Source organism: Acomys minous, assembly GCF_964271855.1.
Source record: "Acomys minous genome assembly, chromosome: 11".
Taxonomy (NCBI): Eukaryota; Metazoa; Chordata; class Mammalia; order Rodentia; family Muridae; genus Acomys; species Acomys minous.
In genome coordinates this window covers 59,717,699-59,724,591 of record NC_140492.1, presented here as the reverse complement: position 1 = coordinate 59,724,591, position 6,893 = coordinate 59,717,699, and positions in this window count along the sequence as shown.

Sequence of the window (6,893 nt, the reverse complement as noted above, 5' to 3'; positions counted from 1 at the left end):
TTATAGAAATTAGACAAGTGCTGTTCCATATCTGAAAGCACAGTTTGCAGATGGCGCACAGTACATGCCTGCCACCTCCTCCCCTTTTCTTCCTCCTCCTCCTCCTCTTCCTCCTCCTCCTCCTCTCCTGTGACATCTTGTGTGTGTGTGTGTGTGTGTGTGTGTGTGTGTGTGTGTGTGTGTGTGTGTGTGTGTTAATCCTTGAGGTTGGCTCTGGACCAACCCTTAGAAACAGGCGTTTGTACATTTACCTCTACCTCAAATACTGAGTGTTGGGTTTTATTTGAACTGTATGTATGTACTGATGATTAAGTCTGTGGTGAGTGAATTTTTTAAAAGAGCTATAAGGAATGCGAACAAAGGCTCACTAACCCATTAGCTTCTACAGTACTGTACCCTGCTTTCATACATGGAGTCAGTACACAGAACAGTTGCCATGTGGAAGTTGCTGATGAGTGCACGATGAGAACTTTCTCAGAAGATGGGTGATCTAATCTTTAAGACACTCCACTCTTCAGGGTGTCTAAAATTAGGCTCGCTCACCTCCCAGATGGAGCCGCTATGGCAGCTTGCGTGAGCACTCCATATGTCCCACATTGTGAGTCTCTACAAAAAGATTTTTCTAAATCTTGTGAGTCGTTTAATCAAAAATACCTACTTCCCCAGCGGTATTTAAGACTCCAAGAAACTGTTTTCTGAGGATAGCTGCATTTCTCTGAAGGTCCGGTGCTTGATTCGGCTGGAATTTACCTGACACTGACTCAGCTCTTCTCTCCTTGTGACTAATCATGGCTGTATCCGCAGCTGTTCTTCAACACTGGTGCTTTTGACATGTCCCAACTTTTCAGTCACCATATACTATGAATTCTTCCCAACCTCACACTTTTCTCACTGGCATCACTCTGACCCAGGTCCATACCCTTCTCAGCTCCTAGGCAACCATCGCAGTGGTCCTTCAAGTCATCGGGGCTCACGGGTTATACACCCTAGCTGATCCAGCTTACCACCAGATGACTGCTCCTAGGTGCAGCTTGGCCTGTGCGCCCCTCAGTGGCCTCCATCAGTCCTCAACCCACACTAATCCATTTGCCTATATGGGCCCTAGAATGGAGTTATGTGCTCACTCAGTCAGCTGTCACCTGTTGCCTCATTGGCCATATGTATACTGTCTGTCTGTCTGTCTGTCTGTCTGTCTGTCTGTCTGTCTGTCTCTCTCTCTCTCTCTCTCTCTCTCTCTCTCTCTCTCTCTCTCTCTCTCTCTCTCTCTCTCTCTCCCCAGACTATGCCATGGCTGCCATGCAAATCCATACCTCTCAAACATTGTGTGTCTGCTCTCCCCAGCAAAGCCCTGCTTTTCTCCAGAGCTGTTCCTAAGTTTTCTCTTGCAGGAAGCTTCCCAGTGACAGCCTTTGCCCTCTGAATGCCACAGTTCTGTCATTTAACATTGTAATTCGGTGCCCTTTTGCCCTTCTTAGGGCTCTTGCCCTCCTTAGCCCCAGCAAGGGCCTAGGGTAAGGAATCGGAGTGCAGGTTCCTCTCAGGACCGCACAGCCCAGCCCCCACTGGCTTTCTAACTGGCTGAGACAGCCGGTGTACTGTTGGCATTACTTCATCTACAGATAAGGAGGAGGAGCAGGGGAGACGCAGCAAGGGGTAAAAAGGTCTGACTATAAATCTCTTAAGCCACCCAAGTGTGTGTGTGTATTCCTTTCCTGTCTGGTTGCGGGCATAATAATCTCTCTTCCTGAACTTGCTTTGTGATTTTTCTCTTTTTGTATCAGTTTGGTTGTCTTTGTGGGTAGAGGTTTCATCCCCCGTCAGCCTCCTGGGAAGAAGCTGAGGTAGGCCATGTGCAGCCTGACTGCATTTCACTTCCTACCATACTTCCTTTTATACTTGTTTTTGCTCAGATTGAAACTTCAAGAGACTTTTCCATAAATTTGGTGTTTCTTTAGTGGCTTTAAAATTTACTAAAATGCGGTCTGGAAAGATGGCTCAGCAGTTAAGAGCACTGTCTGCTCTTCCAGAGGTCATGAATTCAATTCCCAGCAACCACATGGTAGCTCACGACTATCTATAATGTGATCTGATGCCCTCTTCTGGTGCGCTGTTGTACATGCATATAGAGCACTCATATACATAAAATAAATAAATAAAATCTTTTAAAAAATAAAATTTACCAAAATGTTTTAACCTTTGTAATCCTATACATTGAAAATCTGAATTTACAGTAAAATTTCCAGAAAAAGAAAACTACCATGGCTCAGGAGTGAAGGGGTTTTCTTTTTAGTCTATGTGGGAATGATATGTAGACAGAAGTGTGCTGTAGTCTAAATTTTCTTAACCATTATATTTTGTTACAACTTATTAACCAAGCATACGTCACTTATAACCCGACTAACCAAAACAATAGGAAATGAGGATTAACGAACACAATAACAAAACCGTAAGGATATCAGTTCCGAGGAACGAGTCTCCTGGCGTAATCAGCAGGATTTCTTCTGCTGGAACCTGGAGTAACCAGAACCCGGAACCTCAGCAGGAGCCGGAGCCCCTAAGCCTTCCCTCGAGTGTTTTTCTCTAGAAGCTTCTCGAGAAGCGGAGCAATGAACAGCCAAAACTATCCTAAGTCTCCAATGAGCCCCGCCTCCAGTTTTCAGCTCATTTATATATCTCCTCCCAGAGTCTAGTCATGGGATCACTTCAGCTGGCAACAATCAAGCTCCCGCATGAGGTGGTTAGTCTTCTAGTGGATTAACCTCACCTGTTCTCTCTCAAGACCATTCCAATCCTGCACTTGGGAATCTTAAAAAACAGGTTTATCTCTCCTTCGGTGTGCCACAATGGTGTCCGTTCGCCAACATCCACATGGGTCCCAGGGATCACACTCCGGTCATCAAGGTGCATGGCAAGGGCTAAAAAATGAGTCATCACCAGCCCTCGTGACTTATTTGTGCATTTGACCGTCTCAGACCCTTTCCCATGTGTGTTAACTATGACTAACAGACACCCGAGGTGAATAACTTGACAGAAATTTGTGTCGGGGCTCACAGATCTGCAGGTTCCTGTCCACGATCAAATGGACCAGTTACTTTGAAGGCAGAGGGGCAGCACATAACAGCAGAAGGGCAGCACGTGACAGCAGAGGGACAGCACGTGACAGCAGAGGGGCAGCACGTGACAGCAGAGGGGCACCGTGACAGCAGAGGGACAGCACATGACAGCAGAGGGGCAGAGCATGACAGCAGAGGGGCAGAGCGTGACAGCAGAGGGGGCAGCGTGTGACAGCAGAGGGGCAGCACGTGACAGCAGAGGGGCAGCACCATGACAGGAGCATGTGTCTTAGTCAACTGCTCCTCATGGTCAAAACAAGGAAGGGGTGGGGGGACACAGGGGCCCTGCAGTCCCCTTCAGGGACACACCCCTGTAGTCTACACCTCACTAGGACACACTTAGTAAACGTCTTCACCTACTCCCTAGAGCACCAAGGACTGAGCATCCCAGATCCGAGCGACAGCGCCGTCTCCTTTTTCCAGGCAGCCTCCTCTAGAGAGTCTGCAGCTGTCTCGTTGGTTCCCCTCGCGTCTTTGCCGCTCGCCCCTTCTCCTTTTTCTTGGCTGTCCTTCTACAGAATACTTGCACTTTGGCTGTGTGGTCAAAGCTTACACTCTCCTTGGAAGAGATTATTTTCCACTTTTCCCTTTGTTTATAGTAAGTGACGCTGTAATTATTTCTTGAACGTCTACTATATTCCACGTGTTACTCTGTTCCACGTATGCTCCCAGACATATTAGGGACAGTAGCAGATAAGATGTCACCATCCTTGGGCTCACGATGCGAGTCAATGGGTAACGACACTTAGCGTCTGAGGGGATCCTGGCAGGTATCATACAGCCAGCTCGTCCCCCCACTCTCTGAGCCTCACTTTCCAATCCTGGAAAGCGGGAGAGCACCACGCTGCTGCTCGTCGGCTGGAGTGTGGTGGGGAGAAGAGGTCCTGCTGCTTCCGGCGATTGGGCGCTGGTAGAACCATGTCCTTGGGAAGTGCCACACACCTCTGCTCCAGCTCTGGATGGGTGCACTGGGCTCTGACCGCTGGCACCTGATGCCACAGGGCACTGGAGCTGGAGAAAGCAGAGCAGAAGGGAAGAGTGAGAGAGTACCGCTGGTGTGCTGAGGAACCTGCCTGACGCCATTTTTGAAGGCAGGAGCCGTTACACTGTGTTGTTGTTGTTGTTGTTGTTGTTGTTGTTGTTGTTGTTGTTGTTAAGCTTCTATTTACTGTAAGAGCTGAGTTGCTATTTTCAGGTCTGTTTCCTGGAGTCTGGCCTGCCCCAACCCATGACCTTGACCTGTTTTTGAGACCTTGCCCTCCATGACCTCCCTGACCCTCCATAATCAATCACATGGTGGGCTTTTATTTATTTTTTTTTTTTTTAGATTTTTCTATATTATTGTCTCTCTTGTCTCTCTTCTGTACACCTGCTTTGCAGCAGCTGGTGATTTTACTTCTTAAAGTGGGCCCAAGAAATGTTTTTGGGGGAGTCACTGCTCTCTTTAACCTGACTTAGGAGGCAGTTGCTGGCCAGTTCTTGGGTGCACCCCAATAAAATCAAGCTTGCTTAAACTTTGGCTCAAAATTGTGGCAGCGGTTTTGCTCTTCCCCTTAAAGCACCAAGTCCCATGCATGGAGCCCTGTGCTAGTGTAAAAGAACCAGACCTGAGCATGACAGACACCAGGATGGCAGTACCATGTAGGCTGTAAAACTCAGCACGCAGACAGCACCACCAGCCAAAACTAAAACAAAGGCCTAATCCATCAGTGTCCGTGCGGTTCTGGGAAAGTCTCAAAATGTACTAGCCTTGCTTCTTAGTTTCTGTAGTCCTGTTTCTGACTAACTGTTCTTGTTAGATGAATTATAGAAACCCGAACATGGTTCTTTGAGCTTAGAAGCTCAGCCTGTAGTCACCGGACCACTAATAAAGACTTTCCATTTCTTCTCTGGTGAATACCCCACAACTCTGGAACAGGCCTCCTCCGTCTCCCTGAAGAGCCTCAGCTGGCACCAGAGGGCTCTCCAGCCAGCCCACGTGCAGGTCAGGCCCCTCTGTCACTGCTCTCTCAACTCCCTTGAGGAAAGGCAAGGGGAGGGTCAGAGCAGATTAGAGCTGGACAGTGCTTCCTGAGTGGACGGACCTTCTCTCCAGCCCAGCTTGTTGCCCTAACACTGTCCTTTGGTATTTCATTGTGGTGACAGCCCATGCTCAGCCTAGAGCAGCAGAACAGTAACAGACTGAGGCAGACTGAACGGAGGCCCTGCTCATTCAGATGCTGAAGGTTTCTAGCCGGCTCTGCCTAAGGATTTCTTTATAGGACTGAGACCTGAGGGGCAATTGGGATGGATGACAGTGACAGGGCCACCCACCCATCACTTTCCACCTCTGTAAATCCAGGCTCCCAGAATCTTAGGGACCATCCTTCTGTAAGGATTGCTCAGCCAGGCTCCAGGCTCTCTGGTCTTGAGGCATGAGCAAGAGTGTGGGGGATGGGCTCTGAGGGAGTCTGCAGGGAAGAGAAGCCTGTGAGGAGCTAAGAATGAAGACTCTTAGCTGCAGATTGGCTTCACCAGCCTGGATCCGACTCCGGGGAGTCCAATGCCAGGCCATTCTTTGTCAGCGTATTTAAAACTCAGTACAATCTGGGAAAAGGTTTCCAGGCAACAATCGGTCCGATTCCAGATGCACAACAAAGCTGAAGGTGTGACCACACGGAAACTCCTTCACAAAGTATGCGTGACCCCGAGGGTGGGTTCTGTAGCTAAAAGGCCTGGACTGTAGTGTGGTCTCTGAGGTCAGCAGGTCACAAAGCACATGTGACATCCTCCCTAAGGATAGCTAATGGTCTAGGGAGAGAAGAGAGAAGAGAGAAGATGGTCATTCTGGAGACTTGGGTGTGGTCGCCTCCACAGAGAGCAGAAAGGCCACTGGGTCATTAACAAAATGCACCTCAGCTTTCTGGATGGAATTCGGGTATTTGGTTTGTATCCCCTCCATTGAGGAGACAGCCTTGTGTGACTAACACCGCTGTTCTCTCAGCGCTTCTCTGTGAGCACAAGGACCTCTCCCAACACACACACACACACACACACACACACACACACACACACACACACACACACCTGGAATCCATGTGGTGGTAGGAGCCAACTCCCGTAAGTTGTTCTCTGACCTAGACACACACACACACAGAGACACATACACACACACACACACACACACACACACACACACTGGCAAACACACACAGAGAAACAAATACAAACTATGAAAACATTTAAAGATACCCCCACACACCCTGAAGGCCTAGATTGCTGGTCAGGCCTTAACCCTCACTGTGCCATCGCAGCCTGTCCCAGTCCACAGCCAGTCTCAGTCATTTCTCCCTCGGCAGCATTAATCACAGTCGTTAACAGTTATAAAACTTCATCGCCCACACTGAAGTGTAGCCCTCTCTAATAGTGTTAACTGCCAGCTTGGCACAGCCTAAGAGAGGAATTTCTGAGACCGTCGATGAAATCGTGCCTTTATCTTCCTGTCTCCAGACCCTCTATGCCCTGAGTGTGAAGGGAGGTGGCGGTGAGTTAGGCGACCAGCCTCCCTCCAGCTGGAACTCTGACCTTCTGACTTCTTTCCCTTCCCATTCCGAATTTGTCCCTGTTCAGTAGGATGTGACATCGGGGTCCCTTAGCACAGAAGAGGGTGGTCTAGAAGGCACATTGTTGAGGACAGAGGGCCAGGGAGTAGCTGTGTCAAGTCAGCAACCTTGGGCCGGGTCGGCAGGAGACAGAGGAGGGGACTCCAGTAGGGGACGCCAGAGAGAAACGCAGGGCCAG